This window comes from Lissotriton vulgaris, chromosome 1_1 (assembly GCF_964263255.1).
Source record: "Lissotriton vulgaris chromosome 1_1, aLisVul1.2, whole genome shotgun sequence".
In the NCBI taxonomy this organism is placed as follows: domain Eukaryota; kingdom Metazoa; phylum Chordata; class Amphibia; order Caudata; family Salamandridae; genus Lissotriton; species Lissotriton vulgaris.
Window position 1 is genome coordinate 2,003,215,462 of NC_141685.1, and position 27,879 is coordinate 2,003,243,340.

The following is a 27,879-nucleotide window of genomic DNA, read 5'->3' on the forward strand; positions in this document are numbered from 1 at the left end:
CCCCCGAACGCCTGCATATGTGAACGAGAGAGTGCATCAGCTGCATGATTCAGTACTCCTGGCACATGTTTCGCCCTGAATTGTACATTCAATTTCATGCAACACAGCACAACTTCTTTTAACAATCTCAAGATCCATTTGCAGCGTGCTGCCTGTTGGTTAATGCATTCGACAACAGTCATATTATCCGACCAAGACACCACTGAGCGGTCCCTGAAGTCGTCAGGCCATGCCATCAGAGCAACCCAAATGGGGAATAACTCCAAGAACCCAATGTTACCTGTGAGACCGCTGGAATGCCACCACGTCGGCCATGTTTGCGCCGACCATCGATTACCTAAGATGGCGCCGAATCCCACGCTCCCGGCTGAGTCAGTCCACAAACCTAGTTCCTCTGAAGAGGCTGGCGGCTTGTTCCACACGACTCGACCGTTGAAGTCCGCCAGAAATGCCAACCAAATGCGCATATCCTGGCGAACCTCTGCCGACAGTCTCGTACGGTGGTGCCCCTCTTTGAGACCAAACATAGCCTGTGCAATAGAGCGTGAGAAGGGGCGGGCCATTGGTATCACCCTCAAAGCAAAGTTAAGCTGACCCACTGTTTGTTGTAACTGGTGCAGGGTCACTTTCTCCTTGTCCAGGCATTGCATCAAGGCAGCCCTAAACTTGGCCACTTTTTCCATCGGTAAACGGAAACATCCCTCCACAGAATCGAGCTCAATTCCCAGAAACTCCAGTGAAGTAGATGGTCCAACCGTCTTACCTGGTGCCAATGGGACTCCAAACTCCCTCATGAGGATGCAGAAGTCGTGCAGCGCCTGCGCACATTTCGTATCGCCGGCTACTCCCAAGAACAGGAAGTCATCAAGATAGTGCATAACATGCTTATGCCCCGTGGCCTCGGTGAATGCCCACTCTAAAAAACAGCTGAACATTTCAAAATAGGCACAAGAAATGGAGCAACCCATAGGCATGCATTTATCCATGTAATAACTCCCTTGGAAGGCAAAACCTAGCAAGTGCTGATCCTGTGGGTGTACCGGGAGCAACCGGAACGCCGATTCGATATCTGATTTCGCCATCAGCGCCCCGGGGCCCAGGTGATTTAACATGGCCACGGCATCATCGAACAATGCGTACTGCACTGAACAAACTTCTGGGTCAATGGCCTCGTTCACCGAAGAACCCCTTGGAGCAGATAGGTTATGAATGAGTCTAAACTCCCCTGGGTCTTTCTTCAGGACAACCCCCAACGGGGAACAGATGAACTCCGCCACCGGCGGGCGATGAAAAGGCCCTGCCACTTGCCCTAAGCTGACTTCCTTTGCTATTTTCTTCTCAGCCACGCTTGGGTTGTGCTGTACCGATAACTGGTTTCTACAAAAGGAGTCCCCCCGAAAATCCCCCGCCGGAATGCGGAAGCCACGTAAGAATCCCTTCCTCAACACCCCAGCGGATACATGATCAGGGTATTTGTTCAACCAAGGAGTCATAGCCATGAGATCAATGGGTGTAGGCAATCGGTCACAACGTTCTACCTCACTCCTGCTTAGACCCCCCTTTTCCTCCCATCCCGCTATTTTTAGATCTACATGAACTTTCCGGATGTGAGGAATTCCCACAGCCCGCACACACATGCTTGAACCTACATGTTCCCTGCGGTCTGTTACAGTTGCCTCGATTGAAGCCCCAACAGACCCCCCGCTTGCCGCCATTCCTGTCGGTCTTAGGCTGGTAATCCCCACCGGTGCCCGCTCGAAAGGGCACCGCGGGCTTTTGGCGGACTACTCCTGACCCACTCCCGCCTGGCGAGGACGTACCTGCCGCCCCTAGTAGGAGCTGCCTGTGCCATGACACCGAGTCCAGGCAATCCCAAGTCAAAGTAGTATCATACTCTTTCGCTTTCCGGAATTTCATGTCATTACCTTTCCATTCCTCCCCCTCATACATTGAATAAAAATCCATAATGCGATTTTGATAGCAAGTCAACTCAGTCATCACCTCGGGTTTACGTTCCCCCATAACTGCAGTAAATATAGAAAAGGCCTTAACCCAGTTCGTTACTGTCTCATCCACCCTGAATTCCGCCCTCTTGGCGCGCCATACGCTCGGGTGCCACAAATCCTTCTGGGTTTTTGCATATTCCATCTCTCGATGATCAGTTAATAATGAAAACATGTTAACATATTTGTCTCCCCATATTAACTCTTTTGTGGCCATAGGGATGTGCTGTGCCACCTTCTCCCGCCTCAAGGGTATTGAATCCTCCCCCGCCATCCGCAATGCGAGCTTACCCGTTTCGGCCGCTGTTCCCGCCGTTTTCTCGTGACCGACTGCAGGTCCTACCAGTGCCACCTGCGGGGGAACAAGAGGAACATTCGCCTTTGCGACATCTCTCGACTGCCGCAATTGCTCGATTAGTATTCTGGCCTCTTCGGCCGGGTCTCCAGGGGCCATTGTGCCCCAGCCTTTTTCTTGAGCCATGCTGCTAACTGGGTGGCCAATTCGGGAGGCATTTCCTCCTCATTAGCGGGAGTAATCACAACCGGGATCGGCTGACCTATATCTGGGTTTGGTGCCGAGTTGTCTGCCGGCCCGAGGGGGGAGACTGGGGGTACCTCAGGAACCGGGACCTTCCCCAAAACCACCCTCGTCTTGACCCGTTTCCCTCTACCCCCGGGGACGACTCCCGGCAAGGCCGGGCCTATTACCTTCTTAGGATGACCCGGGTTGCTCAGTGCAGCCAGCTGTTTCTTGACCTCCGCCAAACCTCTACCGATCGATTGAACTTGTCCGAGTTTTCGGTCCATGCAAGCCATCCGGTTCGACAATAGGCGTAACACCTTATCTTTATCGGAACCCTTTCCCGCTTTCTTGCCAGCCATGGTTTCGAGTATTCCGCTCTTAGTCGACGATGAGGTCCTTGACGCTCCGAACTCCAAGTAACTGAAAGAGAAACAACAAGATTACAAGTTCTCAAAATTGCTGCTTGTTCCGTCGAGGGCTCACGAGCAACGAGTGGGTGCAGCCTTCAGAGCACAGGAACAAGAGGACGCTTCTTCGGATTCCCGCTCTATTTATTCTTCTGAGGGAGGGCGTGTACCCTCCTCCGGTACGCCTACTGGGCGTGGTCTTCGGTGTAGGTGTCTAGGACAACCCCTCTTGGGCGGGAAAAGGCGCGCCCCAGCTACGCCGCTTCGGGCATACCAGCTGAGCCACTCCCCCTGCCCAAAATGGCTTCCCGGGGGGATCGGGTCACGCAACCATACGTTCGGGGGGACAGAGTGGTCGCCCCTTTCCATTCTGCCCTCTGCCACACTCGTCATTGTGCCCTTCTGCCCTCTGCCCCTCTCCTGATTTATTTTAGAATGGCGCCGGCAAGCTGCCAGCGCCATTCTAAAATAGTTACTAAGTTAGCTTCATCAGGAAGCACTAATAGATAAAATAAAGCAGGTGCTCGAATTCAGTTAAACTCGAGCACCTGCTTCAATTAGGGCTTCCTGTTGAAGCTAACTTAGTAACTATTTTAGAATGAGAATGGCGCTGGCAGCTTGCCGGTGCCATTTTAAAATAGTTACAAGCTTGAAGCTTGAACTTTTGCCCCCCGGATCCGTTCCACTCGCGGATTCGCAGATTTTCAGCAAATTCGCGGGAGTTCGCGGATCGTGAATTTGCCGAAAATCCGCAAAATCCGCGAGCGGAACGGATTTTGCGCCCATGCTTACAAGAGTGTCACCCTCTGGGAATAAGGTCCTTAGTATAGTGCTGATCTATACATGATGCCAATTTTGAGTCAGACACAATTCCATCAGTACTCTCTGGACATAAACCCTTGCTAAGGCCACAGATGAGCCTGTGAAGAACATCAGGGACCCACACATCCATTCACACAGGCAACTGCTGTCCTGACTCCTGGATTACAAACCTGCTGCATCACTGTATGGATGAAGAAATAATACATGTCCCTCCAATTTTGATGCGCAGGCAGTGAAACGAGTGAAATAGGATACACACCCCTATCCCATAGAGACAGCATGCTAGGCAGTGCATGACCCAACCCCACGCTCTCAGGCACATACTGCAGCAGCTCAACATCATGTGTGCACTCTCTGCACTCTCACTTTTACTCTGAAACACTTACCATGACATTTGGAGCACCACAGACCCTCCCATACTGTGTGAGCACCTCGTCCACCAGGACCTCCAGCTCCTCTGTGGTAAAGGGACGGGCCCAGATCTTCTCAGTCCTCGACATCACTAGGTCCAGGAGACAGGAGCAGCAGCAGTTGGTGGTGAGGGGTGTCAGGCAGCAGGCTCAAAAGACAGGAGCAGCAGCAGTTGATGTTGAGGGGTGTCAGGCAGCAGGCTCTAGAGACGGGAGCGGCAGCAGTTGGTGATGAGGGCTGTCAAGCAGCAGGCGAGACAGGAGCAGCAGCAGTTTGTGGTGAGCGTTGTCACGCTGCACGCTCTGGAGACAGGAGCAGCAGCAGTTGGTGGTGAGGGGTGTGAGGCAGAAGGCTCTGGAGACAGGAGCAGCAGCAGTTGGTGATGAGGGTTGTCAAGCAGCAGGCTCTGGAGACAGGAACAGCAGCAGTTGGTGGTGAGGGGTGTCAGGCAGCAGGCTCTCTAGACAGGAGCAGCAGCAGTTGGTGGTGACTGGTGTCAGGCAGCAGGCTATGGACACAGTGGAAATGTGAGGCTCTCTCCCACACATATATAGCCCCCTGGGGCAGTTTCAGTGGTTCTACTATGCTGCAATTGGTGTTCCAGGTCAGCTTTTTTCAAATGCATCTAATGACCTGCTCCGCTGTGGCAGAGAACGCCTACCGCGATTTTCAAAATTGCATTCGGCTACCGCGATTGCGGTTCCCATTGGCTGTTAGGGCTTTGACATTGCCAGTGACACACCGCAGGGGCCAGGCGGTTGCTACCGCGATCGTGCATATTTCAATTGCATCCAATGACCGGCCCTGCGGTGGCGGAGCACGCCTACCGCGATTTTCAAAATTGTATGGGCCAGGCAGTAGCTACCGCGATATGGGTGCCATACATTGCTAAGAATGACCGTGACGTGGGTGGCGGAGCATGCCAACCGCCATTTGACCATGTGTGTATGCCTATCACTACCGCAAGTGTGGCTTTGGCATTGGCAGTGACACACAGCTGGGTATAGGCGGCAGCTAGCGCAATATGTGTGCCATACATTGCTAAGGATGACCGTGATCCGGGTGGCAGAGCATTTTGACAGCACTTGTGGACACATCACTCTGTGTCAAAGGCCAATGTGTAGTTTTAAAGAGTGCACAGTGCCCACATGATTAATGGCACATTATTGTGCACAAAATGCCAATGTAACATTTACCACACTGATGACTACACATGCCATGTTTGTATATATGATTTTGAACATTGGCATGATCTCCCTCACATGTCACTTGTGATATTGTGGGGCATGTACACATAACAGTGTAGTGATGGACTCTACAATGGGTACACAAGTTAATGTGTGAAAGGGCAGAGCAACTCACAGTGATGTATGTCTGACTAAACAATGGACATATTTAATAATAATAATAATATTAGGGACACTTATAAAACGCAACAGCTACCTCAAACAGAGGTGTCCCGGCACTGAAGTGGACAGTAGTACAGCAATGGACAGCCAAAAGCCAATTCCCCGGACCCTTAATCTGCCCCAAAGAGCCATGTTTTAACCATTTTCCTGAAAAGGGTCTCGGTTTCAATGGTGCAGAATTTTCTGGGCAAAGGAATTCCATAGTTTTGCTACAGCGAGCGTAAAAGATCTGCCCCCCATACGCGACTTCTTGAAACGGGGAATGCACAATAAAAATTGGGAATTAGAGCTCAAGGATCTTGGCTGCTTAAATCTACGTAATCTGTGTTTTAGATAATTAGAGCATTTGCCATTTATGGCTCGGAATGCCAGTGTCAAGGCCTTAAATTCAATTCCTTTGGCCACTGGGAGCCAATGAAGCACTTTTAGATGCGGAGAGCCATGTCCCTCATCTGAAAGAGAGTCCAGATACATGATTGGCAGAGTGTATAGAATTGCACACACAATCATCTCCTGTCCGTCCCTGCACTTACCGGCAGCAGCACCCCAGCTCCTCCCGCCGTCCAGCGGTGCATGCCCGCCCCTGCACATCCAGGCCTCACTACTCACCTTCTGTCACCGGCGTGTCTCCAAGAGGGCCCACCACGTGCTGGTGCAAGCCCGTGAACATGGCCCCCTCCACATCATGCAGCCCTGCTCCGCGGCCCACCAGGTCTCACACTTGATTCTGCATCTTGATTTCGCTATGGCAGAGGACATATCAGTGCACACAGCATCATCGCCACCTGCACACTCGCTCAGCCCTTGAGGTGCAACTAACTCTGTGACCCGCGAGGCAACGCCACGTGGCAGAAGGCCAGCACTGCCACGTGGTGGAAGGCCAGCACTGCCCGCTGGCTCAGGCCTACACTGCGGTCCAGCAGGGCTCACAACAATCGACACCAGTCCGGGCCGCCAGTACGGGGCATCATCCCAGGCTGCACACCTGGTCAGCACTTAAGGTGCCCTACCTCAGTGCACCGAAAGTCTCCGTCCTGGGGCGGTGTGCCTGTGCCGGCCGCAGTGTGCCACCAAGTCTGTGCCCCAAAAGTAATGGACGCTCTATGATTGAGTATCGTGGTACGTACGCCATCATGTCACCTCCAGCCCTGGGGAATGTGATGTTGCAGGGCCCTAGGCCCTCATGCATAAATGAGAACCCCACAGATACACCCAGAGGGACAGTGGAAATGGCGCTGAGCACGTGCTCCCAGTCCTTTTTATTGGCAGGGTCACATGTCCTGTGATGCGTCTGCTGAATGGGTGTGATGTTGGTATAAACTAGCCATTGGGGAGTGGCTGTGGCATGCTGACAACTAGGCCTGTGATCTGCAGAACAATACAGGGTAGACCTGGGACATGTAGCGTTGTCGCCCCCTCCCCTGTGAGAGTAAGTAGAGTGGGCTGACCTGGCATATGCCAGTCCAGGGTAAGGGTTTAAACAATGACCCCAGGTCTCTGGGCTTGGTTCCGTACTGGGCTGGACAAGGAAGTAACTAATGCGTGTGTCTCTGTTGTTGTGTCGGTGCCACCTGGTCTGCAATCGGCAATGTGTCACCCTGTGACCCAAGTCTGACTTCATGAGCAGCATGTACGTAAGGGGGGGATCTATGACCCTACATTCATCCATACTGCCATACTTGAAAGATCATAGACATGACACATCTGTGTGATTATGCATGTTTAATGCACATTCAGTGGAGTATTGCAGCTGGAGCAGTGCAGGGCCAAACTAACCCCACTTTACAATGTTGGCCCGTGGAGGGCCTATAAGAGTCCTTCAGGGAATGCCAAGTCCAAAGATGAGAAAGAGTCCAGTCCGAAGTCTGAATGCTGTGTCATTGGCGATCAAGCAGAATATGGCAGTCCATGTCGAGTGTCGCAGATTGTAGCGGAGGACAGTGAAAGGTAATGATGCAGAGGGCAGAACCAAGCAGAAACAGGCCTTATGGCGGAGATGCATGCATCAGCAACAGGCCTTGTGGCAGCAATGCCATGAGGATGGTCCTGAGGTCATTGAGGAACCCAGCTACTTATCGCTGGTATGCAGCCGTGGCAGCCGCTCTTTCCGCCTGCATTCACTCCATGGCCTCCATTAACCTCAGCATGTGTCCCAACTCCTGTGTGTCATCTCTAGAGCCACTCTGACTAGACAGTTGTTCTAGTCTCTGAGTCAGGGCTCCAGCGATGTCAGCCATGGTCCATTGGAGAGCATGGAGCAGGCTGTGGGTATCAGTTAGGGACTGAGAGTGGTCCCTGATGGGACTTAAGACACCCACATATGGCATCTAGTTTGGCTGCCATGCGGTCAAACCCCACCTGCACCTGTTCTCCTGGCACCCCAACACACGGCATTGGAAGGCCATGTGTTCTTCGTGGGGGTCCTGGGAAGCAGCCATGGTGGTGGGTGCTACCTGCTGCGTGGTCTGGGCAGGGGGTGGAGTCTCCTCATGGCACCTAGGCTGCCCTGCTACTGGAGGTGGGGTGCGGAGGCTCTCCACGAGCTGTTGGAGGATGTCGGAGTTGAAGTTGTGGTGGTCCTCCTCGTCATCAGAGAAGAGAGGTTTGGCCTGCTCTGCAGGAGGTGTTGGATTTCCCTCTGCAATGTGAAGGGGAGATGAAGTTTAATATTGTTTTCACATGTATGTTGACGCATTGTAAATGTTTACATTCAGACTGCATGACAGTGTACATTGTGACTGGGGGGAGCTGTCTATTTGATGTGCGACAGTGGACATTTTAGACAACATCAAAGATTTGTGTTGGTACTTGTAGATTGTCAACTCACATTTCCCTGCAATGCCAAATGCGATTGACCAGTTTCCACACACATGCGGCACCAGTTGTGTCCTGTGTTCTGTTGTGGACGTGTTGCGGTTTGTACCACATTGTTGTCAATGTTGATGTGCTCTGCATGTTAATTGTTTGTGTTGCTTTTTGGGTGACTTGCCCCTGCAGCTCTGATTTTGCGACCCCTTCTTCCTTACATGCAGTGTGCCTTTGACTTCTGTGCTTATACAGTGCTGTGATGTTGCATACTTGGGTACATTGGTCTCTTGGTGGGAGTTGGTGGGTCTGGAGCAAGGTTTGTCTGCAAATATGCCCTACTTAATTGTGCATGTGTGCCATTGTGCCCATCTCCCCCCGTCCCCACAGTCCCTGGTCGTTACTCACACTGGTGCTGTTGTTTCCGGTCATTTTGAGCAGTGTCCGGTCCCCCAAATCCTGCCACCGTCTCCCCATCGATAACTGTGGGCACCATTTCCTCCATCTCGTCCAGCTCCTCCTGTGGTGCAGGACTCCCACCTCCAGTCTGCATTGCTGCCTTCCGGTTGTTGGCGAGTTTCTGCTTGGTTTTACGCTTCACATCATTCCAGCGCCTCTTGACCTCTTCCATTGTCCTATTCAGCTCTTCGACTGCATTCACCTTGTCCACGATGGACTGCCATATTCCATTTCTTGTTGCCAATGATACAGAGGAGGTGACGAACAGTTGTTGATGGTGTTCTACCACCCCCGTTATCAGGATCCTGTTTTCCTGTGGACTGAACCGCTTCTTCCTACTCTTCTTCTCCTTGCCCTTCACTGTCCCCAAGGTCCCATGCTGGTCCTCCCGGGGGCTTGTGGGGTTCTGGTTGTCCTCTGTACTTGCTCCAGCAACCTCCATTGTGCTTCGCTGTTGCTTGGCTTTTGTTTGTATGTTTTTTTTCTACTTTTATGGTGTTTTTCCCACCTGGAGTGTGTGGATTGCAGGCCTGTCGCTGGTTTTCGCTGATAACACAGCGTTATTTTCCCACGATGTGAAGAGTTTAGTTAGGCTAATTTTGCGATGATTATCACACGTTCTTGAGAATATCCCCCTAAGTTCTTTAACGGGGCCACTGAGAGTGGTGGCAATAAAGGAGATTGGAATAATGTTAGCTTCTAGTCTTGCCAAAAAATCTTTACTTAAGTAAGTAAGTAAGTAAATATTTTATTGTATATGGTTAATTAAAATCTTTACAAAATTTGCAAAGAGAATATAACAGAAAATCATTAAAATGAAAAATGAATGAAAACCTACATTTACTCTCTGTTTTAAAAGGGAAGACAGAAAAAAATAAAACAATTTGACATTTGCTGAAATCGGCGTCTTTTGTAATCCTTAATCCTTTGATTTGATACCATTGTTCGCCATTTTTTCAGTTTGCATTATTAGGAGGCTCTCCTTCTGAAGAAATCTGGTGGCCCTACAGGCTGTCTGCAGCTGCTGGCTGTTCAGTGCTAGCATAACTGCCGGCCGACATGTTCTAACTTGAAATGAGCGGAATATATGCAAGAGACAGTAACGTCTCAGGATTGTGAGGGTTGGGCAAATGCACAGGAGATGAATCAAAGTTTCTTCTGCATGACCACAGAGTCTGCAGAGTGGTGTTGGCCACGTTTGCTTCCATGCAGGGGTCTGGTCTTTTGAGATGTAAGTTCCCAGCCGTACTCGTAGGAGCATCTGTTGTGTAGATGGTGTAATGTGGTTAACGAAGTATGGTTGCGGAACACACCTTTCATATGTTGCAAGTACCATCCAGCCGTGTTTTTTCTTTGCTAGTGCAGCTTTGTCAGTGATCCAAGATTCTAGTTTTGCCGCAACATTGCCTGCTTTTTTGAAGGTCGCAAAGGTGTGACCGGTGTTCCAGGCCTCTTGCATGTTAAGTTTTGACAGACCTTCTTCAAGTTTTGTTATCCATGCGTCTTTTCCTTTTGTTTGTTTATTTATTTTAGTCCAGCAGAGACCCATCAGCGTGTCCTCTTGAGCTGCTCTTAATTTCCAGCACATTTTTAGTATTGCCGCTTGTCTGGCTTGGTGCTGATTTAATAGCCCAAATTCAAGGCGTACTTGCGCTTGTGAGGCGAACTTCGGAATTTGAAAGATGTGTTCGAACAGCACTGACTGTTGGAGATTCAGGAAGTTCGCGTCTTTGGCTCTGAATAGCTCTGAGCCGTACGTGATCGATGGCAAAAATTTTGCTGCGATCACCTTCAACAGATGTGAATTGGAAGGACAATTCAGTTTTGTTTTTAGTAGATTTAAAGCAAAGCGTAGTTAATTGGCCTGAGCTTTTCTGTGCAGTAGTTGATCTTTTAATGTCCATCTTGCGTCGACCAGTACTCCCAGGTACTTGTAAGAGGGGCTTTGTTCTATCATATTTCCCTCAATGTGCCATTTGAATTTTTGCCGCCCTGGCCGTGATGCAAAGCAGACGATTTTTGTTTTTTTGTAATTGAGTTGCAGCCCGTATGTACGGGTAAATTCATACTGCCTTGTGATGGAGCGTTGTAATCCCAAGGGGGTCCGGCTGCAAAGAACAATGTCATCGGCGTACTGCATACTCCTTATTTTGTGCTGAGCTAGCTTGGGGGGGTCGCTTTCAATCTCCGCAATGCTCTTGTCCAGATCCGCTGTGAAGATATTAAAGAGGGTAGGGGCCAAGACACATCCCTGCTTGAGGCCATTTCGGGTGGGGATTTTTTCTGTTGTTCTGTCACCATTGCCTATTTTTATCTTGACCCAGGTCGATGTGTATAAGTCAATGATGGCCTGTACCAGCTTCGATGGTATGCCCCAGCTATCCATCTTTTTCCACAAGGTCTCCCTTGGGACTGTGTCAAACGCCGCTTTTAAGTCGACAAAGCAGGTATAGAGTTTTGTTGATTCGGCCTTTGCACTGTCGACAAGGAGGTTTAGCGCTAACAGGTTGCATATTGTGTTAGTTCCTGGCCTAAACTCTGTCTGGGTAATTGGCAGAATGTTGTTGGAGCTGACCCAGTCCTCCAGTGCTTGCAGGAGGTTGGATGCGTATACTTTGGCCTCTACGTCGATAAGCGCTATCAGCCTATAATTCGCTGGGTCTGTTCGCGCGCCTGCTTTGTAAATTGGATGCAGGATGCTCCCTCTCCATGAGGGGGGAATGCTTCCTGTTTGAAAAGCGTTGTTGTACAAAGGGGTAAGGTATTCAGCCCAAAACGCTTGGTCATGTTTAAAGAGTCCATTTGGCAAGCCATTTGGGCCTGGTGCACCTTGTGATCTCAATTTTTTTAGGATCAGTTGCACTTGTCGTGACGTGATCCAATTTTCACCAAAGTTTTGGTCCGCTTCTTGTTTCTCATTTTTCTTGTATGTTGGATGGTCTACTTGTTTAACTTCTGTGTATTTTAACTGTGCACTTACCCCTGACGACGTTGAAAGCGGGAAACTGCCGCTGTCACCTGGCGCAGAACGCTACACTCACGCCTCGCTCTGCCCGCAGGCCACGCCCCCTTTGGAGGCCACGTCCCCCGCCTTCCGCCCATATCTCCATAAACTATGTGTCTCCCTCGGAAGCGCAGCGGACGAGTGCAGCGGGCCGACGATTGCGCACAGAAGGCGCGCCTAAGGAAAGCCCGTCTGCGCCCGTCCGCGCCCGACCGGGACTAGGGGCACCTCATAATACCCAAACTATTCACTACTCTAGGGCCGATCTTATGAAGTATAATATTAATAACGACCTTTTCCTTTTATCAAAGGACACACTCCAGGAGCTCTGCAAGTATGGCATTTTGAGCCATGGCTGTCACCTTTCCACCCGTGCAGCATGTCTGGCCTCGTCTAATTCACCCACTAACGAACTCGCCATCTTGTATCTCAACACCCGCTCTCTTGTCAAGCATCAGATGGACATCTTCCTTTTATTAGACACGGAAAAGCCAGATATCCTCCTTCTAACAGAAACTTGGCTAACTCCTACTTCTGCACCCGATATCATAGCAGCACTGCCACCTGACTATTATATTATTCAGGCCGACCGTGCCACCGGAAAAGGAGGAGGCGGAGTCGCGGCGATCATCCATTCTAGTTTGGAGGTCACCACTCTCACCTGCTTAACGTTAGTCAACACAGATAACCTGGTACTAAAAATTATCACTCCTCATATGTCCATAGCATGTGTTCTTTTGTATAGACCACCTACCTCAATGCCACTGTTTCCTATGTCTTTCAGTGAACAAATTGCTAATCTGGCTTTGGATCACACCAGGGTCGTGTTAGTAGGCGATTTTAACTACTGGTACAAAGACCCAGCAGAGGGTTCTCAATCGCCAGAACTGACTGACCTTTTGCTTAACCTCAATTTTAAACAACTGGTGCTCTCCCCTACCCATGTTAAAGGACACATTTTAGACCAAGTGTGGTCTAATACTACATGTGTGTCCTCCCCGTTAACCCTGCCTTGCCTTTGGTCAGATCATCTCATCCTCAGATTTAAGATCTGTGTTAAGAATATCAGAACCACGGTGCCAACTACTGGCAAATTAGCCAGAAACTGGAACGCTATGGACAAGGACGCCTTCTTACAGTCACTAGCTAATGACGTCCCCTCCTTGGACAATGACATAAACTTGTCAGTATCCACTTTAAACAACTGGCTACAAACGGCCAGCAATTTTCATGCTCCCTATAAAACAATTAAATTAGCACGGCGCACGGATGCCAACAGGTGGTTCTCAGCCGACTTGAAAAACAGGAAACAGGCCCTCCGGCACCTTGAACGCCTGTGGCGCCGTGACTACGATATTGAGAAAAAAACTAAATATACTAGGGCGAGGAAGGAATACATGAACGCCATTGCTGCAGCGAAGACAGAGTATTTCTCTTCTCGTATCCTAGAATCAACAAACAAATCCAAAGACATCTTTTCGGTTTTTAACGAACTGACCAACTTGGAGAATGTCCGTCCTAAAGTAATTTCTACCCAGTGTTTGTGTGACTCACTCAACACCTACTTTAGTGACAAATTTACAGATATAAAAGCTAGCATTCTCCAACCAAAGACGCCAATCACGACCGGCATGGCAATCAAGACCGGTTCTGCCACTCTTACCAACTTTCCATCCATAACTCATGTCCAGCTTTCGGAACTTCTGATGAGAGTTAAATCCGGCTCACCACTGGATATCTGCCCCCCCCGTATCCTGAAAGAATGCTTCTCCGCCTACCCTACCCCAGTTCGTGCCCTCCTTAATGACTCCCTCCTGTCGGGCAGAGTCCCGTCTGCCTTCAAAGAAGCCACGGTTATACCTCTACTAAAAAAAACGGGTGCTGACCCGGCATGTAAGGCAAACTATAGGCCCATCTCCTTGTTGCCTTACTTGGCAAAAATTCTAGAGGCACACGTGGCGAAAACCTTGTCTAACTTCCTGGAGGAGTCCTCCTGCTTTGACCCCCATCAGGCTGGTTTTCGGCCTGCACATTCAACGGAGGCAGTGGTCACCGCAGTGCTGGACACCCTCCGAGACTGTGCAGACAGACGCTCTCCCCAGGCACTGGTGCTCCTGGATCTGTCGGCCGCGTTCGACACGGTCGACCACAATATTTTGGTCGACCGTGTCGGACAGGCCGGCATCCGGGGCACGGCGGCCTGTTGGTTGAGATCCTTCTTAGAGGACCGCTCTCAAGCGGTGCGCCTAGGGGACCTAACCGGTGTTAAACAACTTACCCCATGCGGAGTGCCACAGGGCTCCTCCCTGTCACCTCACCTCTTTAATATTTACATACTCCCCCTTATACAAACCTTGAGGGATAGACAGGTGAGAGTATTTAATTACGCAGATGATCTGCAGTTACTCTTCACCATTGACAACTCCGCAAAATCCGTCAGTCACTTCCAGTCGACCATGAGGTTTATTAAATCCTGGATGGACCAAAATCAATTAAAATTAAACCCAGGTAAAACTGAACTGGTATTGACCGGGGAGAGTGCCAAACACTGGGGCCCCCAATACTGGCCCCCAGACCTGGGTCAAACTCCACAACCATCACCATCGGCTAAAACATTGGGAGTCATTGTGGACACTGACCTCTCTCTTAAGGCACAAGTGGGTCAGGTGGTCTCCAAGTGTTTTTACCAACTAAAAAAAATCAGGAAGGTTCGGCGTTTACTTACGCCGGAGGCTACTACCCAGGTTGTGATTGCCACTGTTCTGTCCCATCTGGATTACGCCAATGCCATCTATTTGGGTCTTCCAGGCTATCTACTCAAGCGTCTCCAGATGGTACAGAACTATGCTGCCAGGATGATTCTGAAGCAACCAAGGTGGCAAGCAGCGACCCCCCTTCTCATTAAATTGCATTGGCTTCGGATCACACAACGCTGTGCCTTTAAGGCAGGCTGTATGATGTTTAAATCACTGCATGGCAGAAGTCCTGAATTTATTAATCAATTAATCACCAGTTATGTTCCCCTTCGCAACCTTCGCTCTCTCCACCTAGGTCTTCTTCAGATCCCCCCGTTCAAGCTTAAACGTTCTGGTGGACGGAGGTTTGCAACACTTGCTCCCTATTTATGGAATACCTTTCCACTGGAAATACGGCTCTGTCAAGATCTTCTACCTTTTCGGAAGGCTCTGAAGACATGGCTTTTCAGACAAGCTTTTTAACCTATCTTTTCTTACCCCTGTTGTGTTACTGTCAAATTAGCGCCAAGAAACTAATCAGTGTTAGTGCGCTCAATAAATAATTTAATAACATAACATACTTGGGAATTGGTCATTTGTGTTTGCTCTAAATGGTGGATCCAGTCTTCCTGTAGTATCGTTGCATTAAGGACTTGGGCAGCTCCATTTGCTATTTTATTGATTTCTCCCCAGAATTTCCGATTATTGTTTGATTTGCTGGCTTCAAGTAGTTGTAGCCAAATTTCAGTTTGATGTTTTGTCTTTGCCGACCATATGTCTTTTTTGTATTTTTGCCTTAGATTATGGATTTGTCGTTTGGTGTCTACACCCTTTGTTGGATTTTTTCCTTGTAGTTTTCTGATTTCCTGATTTAGGATCCTTTTTTTGCGCCCTATTGGGTCCAGGAGCCCCTGATGTACTTCATTAGTTTTTCTTATGTGAATCTGGGGTTGCTGGCCAAATCTGTTGGTTAGACTTACAGTCATGTTTTCCCAATTATCCTGGTGTGACAATAAGTTTTGCACGCACTCTTCTGCCTGCACACTTTTCACAAATGTCATAATTTCTTTGACGTTCTTCCCATTCCAAACTAGTTGCTTAAGATTGTAGGGACTCGGGATTTGGAGCAAATCTTTGCATGCTGGAGCCCTGGTATGTTGGAAGCTCAGCTCAATTGATTGTAGACTGTGGTCACTCTCCAATTTGTGGATTATTCTGTAGGTGACAATTGTTTGGAGTACCTCAAGGTCCACTATGGTGTAGTCCAATACGGCTTGCGCCTGTTTGGCAATTCTGGTCGAAGATGCGGGCTGATCTTGCGAAAAGCGGCCGTTCAAATTAAGCATTCCCAGTTCCGCGAACATTAGGGCACATTGTGGACCGTATTTATCCTTTTTTAGATGGTTAGTTATTGTAGGGGGAATTGGTTTCCCATTCCTTTTGTTTCGTTGGATATTCTGTGCGTGATCGCTCTGTAAAAGGAACATGTTCAAATCCCCAGAAACTATCAGCCCCGACTGTATGAAGGTGGATTGCAAAGATTTGACTAGTGCCTTCAGGGTCAAGATTTTTTCTAATTTCCTCCTCGATTCTGGTGTATATAGGTGTTGCAGATAACCAATGACCGAAAGACTTGTGTGCCCTGTGCTCCTGGAGTGGGGACAGGCTGTGGTTCAATATTGATGCACTGGATCCATGTTTGTCCCGTGTCGATTATGTCATAAGACCATGGGATGCTGGTGTTCAGATACATCGATAGACCTCTGGAAGCTCTGCCTACTAAGCCCTTTTTGATGGCATGTTGTTGAATTTCTTTAAAGCCGTTTATATGTTCGGGTGTGATTGACCAGGTCTCTTCAAGTAATATAATATCAAATTGTTGTAGACATACTAGTAGTTCTGCGTCGTTTGTTTTGCCCCCCAGCCCGTTGATGTTCCATGAGCATAACTTCTAGTTCGATTTTCATGCCTCATCAGTCATGCCATCCACGGGGCTTGGGGTTGGGGGGAGAACTTTCCGGGCCCGGCTTGCGTCTCCTAACCAGCCTTGTTGGATAATGCGTAGGTTAGACCAGCCTCCCTTGATGCTTTCCGAGCTACCAACAGCCCCCCGCAGTGTTCCCCTGTCGGGCGGTGATCTTGACACAGCCAGCATTGCTAGCGGGCCCGGGTATCTTTCCATTTCAACTGGTCTGATTTCGATTCCCCAATTTGCGAACTCTTCTCTGTGGAGCCAAAATTCTTTGGCTTTCTGAGGGTCCTTCCATGTTGCCACTGTCATCTCTCTTCCATTTGTATTTGGGATTGGTTTGAATTCAATACTTTCGATGTGATTCGTGTTCAAGTGGCGTAGTGTTTCAATTGAGTTGGTAAGTTTTAGGATGGCGCTCCAATTGATTATGTCATGGTTCCCCCTGGAGCTGTAGTGGGGAATGATTTCATGTACTAAGGCTCCTGCAGGGTAAGGGGAATCCATCTCTTCTCTCGGAGCCGCATGCCTGGTTTGGATATTATTTTTTTCGGAAGTTGCCTGGTTGCCTTGATATAAGATGTTAGCCTGAGCTGCTGGCGCGGTACCAAAACCCGGCTGTGGGGGTCTGGGGCGCTCTGGGCCTTCTGGACGGGCTTTTTGCTGCTGCGCCTTGGCCAAGGGATTTTCTTTTGGTCCCGTGCCCAACTTTGTGAAGTAGTGCGAAATGCTTTTTTGTTCTACTAGTATCTTCTGCGCGGGTAATCTGTCTGCCTGTTGTGTTTTTTTAATTACTTATGGTGACTTGTGATCGCTTTGGCTGCTGGGGTGCATGTCTGATATGGCCGGATGGGGCGGAGTTGGGGGTGGGGGGTCCTGCAAAATTTCCCCTTTGTCTTCTTGATCCTTTTTGCTTGGCTCTTTGCCATTCAGTCCGTTTGAGGTTGTTACTGCAATCAGAGTTTGTATTATATTGCTCGCCATTGGGAGCTCTTGATCCTGGTCTTGATGCCTATTGGGCTCTTGGGCCTGGACCCTATTTGGCAATGCCGTTGCTTTCTTTCCTTGGTACTTCTTTTGTGTGGCTTTCCTCAAACGTTTGCGTTCACGTTTTGTTAAGGCGTTGGTTTGTTTTATTTGCCAATTTGGGAGTGACCCGGGCTCTTTTCTCCCTTGCTTTACTGGGTCATTGGTGTCTATAAGTTGGAATTGCATGTTTGTGGAAGTTCTTAACTGAGCATTTGCTGTGGTTTCTATTGGGTTGCCTTCCATAGGGTCCGTGAGTGAGCTCTCACTGAGCGTTGTGTCACTACTAGTTGTGCATGACCAGCGGTCAGGAGCCTTTTCTACAGCTGTGGTTTCAGTAAAAGTTTGCTGCGCTTTGGTTTTATTTTTTACTTCTGACAAAATGTCTGTGAGGATGGTCGGAAGAGCTTTATGATGATTCAGTGTGTCAGTGCACTGGCATTCATGGTACTTTGTCTGAGGATCTTTCTGGACCCGTTCAATGAAGGAATTTAGGTCTAATATCTTTCTGTCTATTCCCACTGCACTCTGGCGTTCCTGTGCCTCAAGACTTTCTTGATTTGTGGGTGTCCGGGCATTCGTCAATTCCCCCTGTTGCCGTTCTGAGGTTTCTTTATCTGTTTTGCCTCTGTGCCACATATCCGCAATGTTCGTTCTTGCCGCTGGTGGACTGTCGGTCCCTGAGTCGGGCCCCTTTGTTCCAAAGAATGAACCCAGACTTGCTGAATGCCACCTCACTGGCGCGTTAGCAGTTTTGTCCTCTAATGCCACTGATGGATCAGTACACTGCTCCTTTTGGGCGTTAACGTTGTTTGCTACTTCACTTGTATTTATTTGTGCTTTCACTGTTAATATGTTGGAAGTGATGTTGGAAGATTTCCCGGGACTTTGGATTTGGGTTATCTCCGGTAGGATGTAATTCTGTGGGTACAAAGCTTTCGGTAGCAAGCCCACTGACTGGGACATTCTTTTGTTGCTTGTAACTGTTTCGATGTTCTGTGCTTGAGACACCGGAAGCACCGAACGCACCGAGGGAGCCAATGATAAAGATGATGTGGATGGAATCAAAAAGTCTGTGATCTTGTAGTTTTCAAGCCCTGGTATGATCTTCTGCTTCTTGGAGGTGGGAGCACTGGCCTTTTTGTCTTCCACCTCTCCTTTTTCTTCATCGGAGGAATCGAATTCTCCTTCGCTCATATTTCTGCGATGTTTTAAATTCCTTTTTTTTTTTGTTTGTGAGGTCTGCTCTGACTCTTCCTGACGTCATGATGGGGACGGAGCGCAATTGCAAGAGCGACTGGTTAGTGGGCCTGACACCCCCTTCTCTCCTTGGCTGACGCCAAGTTAGTTGGCTCGATGGTGGAACGCAAAATCTGAGGGGCAATTTTATAGCCCCGAGCCCTTGCCCCTGCCGGGCAGAAGGCGTAGCTGCGGGCAAGTTGCTTGCTTCTTGTAGGATTCCTTGGGCTTACTCAGCGGAGTAAATGGCAGCAGTGGGTGTTGAAGGGTGGATAATAGGTGTTAGACGGCACCCCCCCCCCCTCCCCTGCTGCTGCTGACGAAAGGTCAATGGGGGCTGTCAAGGCTGTGAATAGTGTACTAGTGGGCAACCAGTAACAACTAACGGGCGTGCAGGGCAAAAAAATCAGGGGGGCTGGGTACGAGCGGAGCACTCAGGGGGTGCCACGGGCAAGCTCTGACCTAGTCAGGTCTGCCTTGACAACTCCCCGGGCTCTTACTTTGCAGCTGCCTCTATCGGCAGCTGCGCTCGTGTCTTAGTCCAACCCCTCTCTCGCACACCTGAAAGTCGGCCTCACCTCCTTTGCTCCTTTTGCTCGAGGCTATGTTGTGGAAGTAGGTTAGAGCACGCTCGCTCTCCCAAGCCGCCTCTGACGCTTGTGTTCGGTCGTCCCCGCTGCCTGATGCTGCCTAAGTCTGCACCTGCCACCTACCACCTGCCCTCCAGGAGTTTGTCAGATCCGTAACGGAAACGCAGAGGGTGCCTTCGGTCGCAGCAGGTCGATGGGCGGGGGTGGGGGCTGCCTCTGGTAACGCAGCTCGGCTCGGCTGACTTGGGCCCCGCTGCTACTCTGAGAGCTCTGCACTCGCACCTCCCTCAGAGAGCACCGGACATCCAACGTCCACCGGCCGCACAGGTTTAGCCGCACTCCCGGTCGCCTTGCCCGACAGCGGCTCAGCGATTGGCGGGCTGTGGGGGTCAGTGAAGGAGCCGCGGAGGGGCTGCTTGTTTGCTCGTGAGGTGGCGATCTGGCTCACCGGCTCTCAGGCGTTTAGCTCTCTGCTGCTCTGTAGCGACCAGTGAATCCAAATATCATAGGGGAGTGCATAATAGTGAACCTAAAAATCTTTACACCATCTTGCATAGGTATGGCACAGGAGGAACTAAGTCATACCACTCTGAAAATCAGTCCGAACCTTCTGCTATAACATTGTGACAACATGCTGGCCAAGTCCTATCTCTATAGCAAAGCTGTAAACACTGAATAACGGAAATTCTTGACGATTTCATACCACTCTAAAGGTGGAAACTCTCCCCTTTTTGGAGCCATCCAAATGTACTATGCAACAAGTCCATGTATCTGAAAAGCTGAACTATGTATGCCATAAGAGAATGTTAATCCAACAACAACAAAAAATCCATCCCTTATATCCAAAACGAGAGATCTGAACAAGGTACAAACCCAGATCTGCCATTGTCACTGGATAGTATTGACACAAATTATTATAAATGATAAGCCAAGAAAGACAGGTAGAGGTTTAATTTCTTGCTGGTTAAAACACTTCCTACACCTACTCAGCTCCTTCCCACACACTTCATTGGACATATGCTCCAATTCATACCTCGTCCTGCTACGATAAATGACATTTTTAGATTTCTTTGAATTCATTTATTGTATTGTATTTAGATGGCACGTACAATGGACCCCGGACGAGGCGATGAAGTGAATTACGTTACGTTGGATAGCACGCTGCTCCAGAACCCAAGGTTAATGGTTAGTCCAGTGTTAATTGATTATTGTGTGTTATTGGAAATAATATTGTACTTTCAAGGAAACCATTCCATCCTTTTAGTTAAGTTTCTATGTAGTAGATAAAATTGTGGTAGTATACATTAATATTACTTTGCTTCCTTCATAGTAGGCTGTTTGTGAGTTCATGCAGTAGTTACTGAGATTAATAAGTGAGCCAGAGGGCATTCAAGGGTATCACTCACAAAATAGTTTGTTATGATCTTTGAAAGAAGGTCTGGACATTCTGCACAAATGCAATATTAGAGATTAAGCCAAACACTAGTAACAAAGTAGGCTGTTTTGTGAGAGAGGAGGCGTGGAGCGTTGGAAAGTAGGAATGTGTCAATAAAGGAAAAAAAGAGAGGTGATGATCAGAAGTTTGGAGTATGGTCAGTTTTCATTCAGAGTTCTAGGTGTACCAGAGGCTTTTTCAGATAGCAGGCAAATCGAGGATGCAACTCTGTAGAAAGTTACAAAATTATTTGCATGCAATGTAGTGCTCTACTGGATACTTTCGACTGGCACTAAATTGTTTTTGCCTGGTTTTTACACATTATGGTGCCTTGTCTTTTTGCCTGGTTTTACATATTCTTGTGCCTTGTTTTTTTTGCCTTGCCTTCCCATTATTGTACCCTATTTACTGTGCCTGGTCCTATTTTTGTGCCATGCCTGTTATTGTGCGTGCCATTCCCCCCATTTTCCCACTTCCCCACCCACCACTGCGGCCTCTCCCCTCTGCCGTTTCCCGCTCCCGCCTCTGCCCCTCCCACCTCCCTTATTAATGCCGGCCGCTGCGTGGTTAGCACAAGCAGGACCTCTGACCTTGGGCAGGGACCTGCTCTCTCCCCCCATAGCTCCGGCTGGCGTGCTTTGCCTCTGCCCAGGAAGAACTCAGTGCAAGAAGGGATTCAAAACTCGGCACCTGCCTAGGTTGCTCCTTTTGTTGTGCCTCGTTGCCCCGCTGCCTCTCCTGCTTCCCATTATTGTGCCTTGTTTTTTGCCTGGTTTTACACATTATTGTGCCTGGTTTTACACATTGTTGTGCCTTGTTTTTGCCTAGTTTTACACATTATTGTGCCTTGTCTTTTTGCCTGGTTTTACAAACTCTTGTGCCTTGTTTTTTTGCCTTGCTTTCCCATTATTGTGCCCTGTTTACTGTGCCTGGTCTTATTTTTGTGCACTGCCTGTTATCGTGTGTGCCGTTCTGCCCGTTTTCCCGCTTCCCGCTCCCACACCCGCCGCTGCTGCCCCCGCGGCCCCTAGCCTATGCCGTTTCCCGCTACCGCCTCCCAGCTCTGCCCCTCCCACCTCCCCTATTAATGCCGGCCGCTGTGTGGTAAGCGCAAGCAGGCCTAGTTACCCCACTGCTTCTCCTGCTTCCCGTTATTGTGCTTGTTTTCTGCCCTGTTTTACACATTATTGTGCCTTGTTTTTGCTTGGTTTTACACATGTTTGTCTTTTTGCTTGGTTTAACACATTCTTGTGCCTTGTTTTTTTGCCTTGCTTTCCCATTATTGTGCCCTGTTTAGTGTGCCTGATCTTATTTTTGTTCCCTGCCTGTTATTATGTGTGCCGTTCTGCCCATTTTCCTGCTTTACGCCGGGATCAACAAATCGCTACTACACAAACTCCAGACAGTACAGAACGCCGCCACCAGACTCACCCTCAGAATCCCCCGGCACAAACACATCACCCAGCACCTACGAAGACTCCATTGGCTCCAAGTGGAGAAAAGAGTCACCTTCAAAATCCTCATTCAGGCTTACAAATGCCTACAAAACAACGGACCGAAATACCTCAACGACAAAATCAACTTCCAGGTACCCAAAAGAAACCTCTGATCCTCCAATCTTGCACTGGCCGAGACATCGTGCATCCACAGAGCCAGAGTAGGCAGAAGATCCTTCTCCCACATTGCAGCCAAGACCTGGAACGAGCTACCGGATGAGCCTCCTCCCTGAACACCTTCAGCAAGACCCGCAAGACCTGGCTCTTCAGCTAGACTGATCTTCGAATCCGCCCCCCCCCCGTTCCCCGCTGCACCTTGAGTCCCTCAAGGGTGAGTAGGGTGCTTACAATCACCTGATTAATTGATTCAAATGTACTCTACACACAAAGGATCAACAGGGATCTAGAAAAGCCAGGAAGGTCCTGATCCCTTCAAATTACTATATAACACATAAAGTACACCTGGCTAAATGTGGGAAAGGAAATAGAGGTAGTGTAATGTCAATGAAAGCATAAAGGGAGAAATCCTTTCATCACAAGAACCCTCACTCACTGTTAGGTGACATGCTTCATCATATGGGTTCCCTCCTCACACCAAGGTGTGGGCTACAACTCATGAGGGGAGGAGCTGAGGTGTAGTCTCAAAATGAGTGGTGAATGAGGGGCAGAGTGCAAAAAATGTAATAAATGTGGTGACTTAAAATTGTCTCAGTGGATCCACTGAATCTTTATTGAGTGGTCTCTTGGACAAAATTAAAAAAGAGAACTAGGGATTAAACCAAATATATCCCTAGCATTGGTCAATATGTTTCTACCATAAGTCGGGCCCCTATAGGGATCCAGCGGCATTTGTCAGGTTCTTAATTTCAAATAGTCACTCTGCATAAGTGAGTAAAACGTAAATATTCTAGCCACCACAGGATCAGGGCAGTCAGATAGTCAACGACTCATTTAACTTCTAAGGGTTTGTCTTCCTACTACTGGATGAGAGAAACCTACCTTCCAAGCTCTAGGTACGTCTCATTGTGCCTAACTCCATTAGCATGGTGCGCCTCTACACGGACGCCCCGTCACCTCTCTTCACTGCTCATCTTGAGAAAACACCTCAGCACCTCCCCTCTTGAAGTTGTAGCTCACACCTTGGTTTGAGGAGGTAACCCATATGATGAAGCATGTCACCTAACGGTGAGTTAGAGTTCTCGTCCTGAAAGGATTTCTCCCTCTCTGCTTTCTTTGACATTACACTACTCCTATTTCCTTTCCCACATTTAGCCAGGTGTACATTGTCTTTTGTATAATAGATTCAAATGAACAGTATGCCCATTGCTTAAATACTACTGCACCATCGCTTCAGCAGGTGCAGGGGTTGGAAGTGAAAAATAATGACTGATTGCATACATTGGGAAATATGAGATTTGTGCAGCTCTTGAAAAAGTAGGAACCTTGTGATAGCAACCAGATGAAAAAAGGGGTAAATAATACAGATATTGATAGGAGATTCTGCACTTGCAGAAGCAGACTTCTTTTAATGTTCACCTTAGATATTGCCTCACAGCATGAAAGGGGGATCCACATGAATGTCCTTGGTTTAGCATGCCATAAGATGAAGGTGAGAGGAGGAACCTTCACACATAATGGAAGTGTATTGACTGCATTACAGGGTGGGAGGTGGTGATGTAGACATTTAAGTGAGAGGGGTGGAGACAGGACTAACCATTAGAAATTCATGTTCACTTTATTGGCAATCGGCTTTATATTAGTTTTTCCTGGGCACTGTCTTTTGGTAGCCTTAGAGGTGAGGGTGGGGCTGTAGTTTCTATTGTTCAAGGTGAGGAAGTTTTTTGGTCAGGTCTGTTATTTTGTCTGTCTGCAAATGCTGCGGCAGGAAGGTTGAGATGCAGAGATTTCACACCTCTCTGTGCCTCTGTTGAGGGTGCTTCAGCTTGGAGCCAGCCCCAGTGCTCCCTTCCATGAGAAGCATGTTTTACACAAAGGCTGCCTTTGGGGGGGGTGCCCAAGAAGGACACTTAAAAGAGAACAACCTGGGGGCGTGGCTAGCAGCCGATCATGGCGGCAGCATAAGGGACGAGCTCCGCGGCTGAAGCGGCCTCTTCGTCGATCCGACACAAAATCCGTCACAATTGCAAGCCCCAAAGGCAGGTACCGGATCCCAGGACCGGGCGGAGTGAACAGCGACAAGCAGCGATAAAATCCGACATACGCAGCCAGAGATACGTCGAAGCCTCGGTCCGGCCTGCTCACACCTCCAGAGCCGGGACCTTCCCTGGATGTTCACCCCGCCGGAAGTGCATCCTGACCGGAGAACTTGGACCGGAAGTGCCCGTGTGGCGGTGGACTCAACAGATCGACTGCACCTCGGGGAGTCGGAGACGGCGGCCCACACGGATCGAGGAAGCGGTGCTTGAAGGAGGGGCCGCCGGAGTCCTGAAAGTTTCGAAGGTCATCACCAACAGTGCCGAGAGCCTGGGCATCGACAACGGAGTGGGCGCCCGCCATCTTTTGACCTGAACAGTCGCTACGCATTCGGCGACAAACGGAGCACCACGCACCCTGGAGAAACACGCTAGACCTGATCATTGCTGAACCGGATTGGCCAGGAGGTCCACACCGATCCTCACATCCTGGCGCGTAGGGGCACGAGGAGCACGACACTCGGCGGCATGGCGGGGAAAGGCCCTAAGGGAGGCGTCACACAGACTCGTATAGACCGATTTACCTCCGACAAACCCACCGGATCCCCGGCAGGGAAGGAACAGAATGGCAAGGCGGCCGACTCCCCAGGGGGGAAAAAGGCCACACTGGACGACGTCATGGTCGCACTGGCCCAGCTGCAAACAACCGTTGGCGGAATCTCCACGGACGTCACCCTACTTAGAGCGGACCTCCACAAAATGTCAGAGAAGGTCAAGAGCATGGAGGTGATCACGAAATCACTGGTGGAAGACGTCGCAGAACTCCAACGTGAAATGGGAAAGATGGCGCAGGACAATAGAATGCTCCGGGAGAAGCTGGATGAGCAGGAGGGGCGTTCTAGGCGCAATAACATCCGCATTATAGGGGCACCGGAATCGGAAGGCGTGAAAGCGATGGATCTCTTTGTAGAGAACCTGATAACTAACGAACTAAAGCCGAAGGGACTGTCCAACTTCTTTTCGGTGGAAAGGGCCCATCGAGTCCCGGGTGGCCAACCGAAACCGGGGGCTACCCCGCGACCCATAGTGGCACGCTTGTTTAACTTCCGTGACCGGGACGCAATCCTGCAGGCAGCCAGGTCCTCCCCTCCCCTCAAGATCCAGAACGCCACCGTTGCCATCTTCCCCGACTACACTGCGGAAGTCGCCCGTCGGCGACGAACATTTTTCGACGTGAAAAAGGAACTGAGGTCCAGAGAACTGCCGTACTCAATGCTATTCCCCGCAAGACTACGGGTGGTAGCGGAGAACAAGACCTGGTTCTTCGACAGCCCGGAAAACGTGCAAGAGTGGCTCGAGGGATGGAGACCGGGTCAGAACCACAGACGGACAAATCGCTCTAGAAAAGATCGGGCTGAAGGCCATCGCCGAGACTCACAGGCCTCGGGAGGGGGACCGGACAACAGTGACTCTTTGGGAGCTGAAGGCGGCAGGGAAGAGGTTGAGGAACAATGACCACTTGGGAACAATTCATTTTCGCTTTTGTGTTGAGACTCTTAAGCTGCGAAGCGCTTCCCGCCATTGGACACTGGGTGAAGGGCCTCCGGGGGTGTGAATGAGAGACTGCCGGCTGCGGAGAGTCCCTCACCCCAACGCGCAAGTACACTGTTTGGGGGATGGGGTATGCACTCTGCTAAGTTGGGGGGGCGGGCAGTTTTGAGTCCGTGTAGCAGGGGGGCAGGGAGGGGGGGGGAGTTGGGTAAGTTTACTCTATGGGACTTCTCGGTCCTACAAGTTTATGTTATATGCACACTTTTGTATCTAGGCATGTCTTATGTAACTGAGAACTTCTGGTCCACTCGGGGCACAGGGAGGTCTGATTGGGAGTCTCACTATGGCTGCAACGGATAGTCCAACCACGAAGAACTCGCTAATTGTCATGTCCTGGAACGTGAGGGGCCTAGGGGATAAGATTAAGCGAGGGCTGGTGTTGCAGGGGATAAGGAGACGGGGGCCGGCTCTCATTCTCCTACAGGAGACACACTTGTCGGGAGCGGCCACGAAGGCCCTAGATAGGAGAGGCTATCATATGATAGTGCATGCCGAGTTCACTTCGGGGTCCCGTGGCACTGGCATCCTGCAGAAAAAATCATCCAAATTTATTGTCAAATCTACTGCAACGGATGACCATGGCAGATTCGCGGCGGTTCATGGCCAGTGGGAGGGGAGGCTTTTCAACATAGTCTCTGTCTACATACCACCAGCCCTACACTCTGAGGCCTTGCCGGATCTGGGCAAATTCTTGCTGACCCTCCCTGATGGGGAACTGCTCATAGGTGGGGACTTCAACATGACACTTACAAACCCCGTGGACCGTTTTCCCCCACGTACGCACGCAGAAGGGCCCAACAGGCTCCAGACATTCCTGAATGCGCAGGGGTTGGTGGACATATGGCGCGCTCTACACCCTACTCAGCAACAATACACATACTACTTGGCCACGCACAATAGTCTGTCTAGGATAGACTACTTTTTTACTTTGATCAATGGTCACCTTACAGTAGCGGAAACGGATATACAGCCACGGGGGGTCTCCGATCACTCGCCACTCACTTTGACACTCACCACTACGACCATGACACGACACAGATTATTCCCGATTTTCCCTGGCTATCTCAAAGTGCCTCGGATTAATAAGGACCTGAAGAGGGCAACACGGCTATATTTCGAGGAAAACCAGTCTTCGGTGGACTCCCCCTCTATATTGTGGGAGGCGTATAAGACAGTGTTCAGGGGTCAGGCCATAGCTGTGATCGCGAATCACAAAAAGGCGCACAGGCAAGAGGCCCTAGATATAGAGTTAGGCCTCGAGAGGGCCAACACAGCCCATATGGCTAACCCCTCAGACGACACGCTCCATGAACTCCAGGTCCACCAGCACCGCCTTACAGACCACATGCGCAAGATCACGATGTCGGACATTGCGGCTACACAGCACAGGGTATATGACATTGGGGACAAGGCCAGTAAGTTGCTGGCGTGGTTGGACAAGAGACAGGGGGGGGAAGAATATCCTACAACTTACGGACTCACAGGGCAACAACCACACCCGCCCGACGAGATAGTAGAAGTCCTCGCCGATTATTTCACCACAGTCTATAACCCAGAGATAATGGTGGGGGAGGGAGAGGTCCAGACTGCTCTTGCGCACGTTCCCTTGCCGGAGCTGACACCAGAGATGTCCAAGGACATAGACACGCCTCTTACGGTGGAGGAGATTCAGCTGGCTATAGGCGCCCTCCATCCGGGCAAGGCGATGGGCCCTAACGGGATCCCCATTGAATGGTTGAAAATCATGGCCGAATCTCTAAGCACACCCCTACTCAATATGTA

At 49.7% G+C, this 27,879-nt stretch overlaps 1 protein-coding gene across 1 annotated transcript in view; it reads right to left on the reverse strand.

The window, feature by feature from the left end:
• The window catches only part of LOC147751527 (glioma pathogenesis-related protein 1-like), a 908,719-nt gene that overhangs the window by 120,552 nt on the left and 760,288 nt on the right, over positions 1-27,879 (reverse strand). The window lies entirely within an intron of this gene.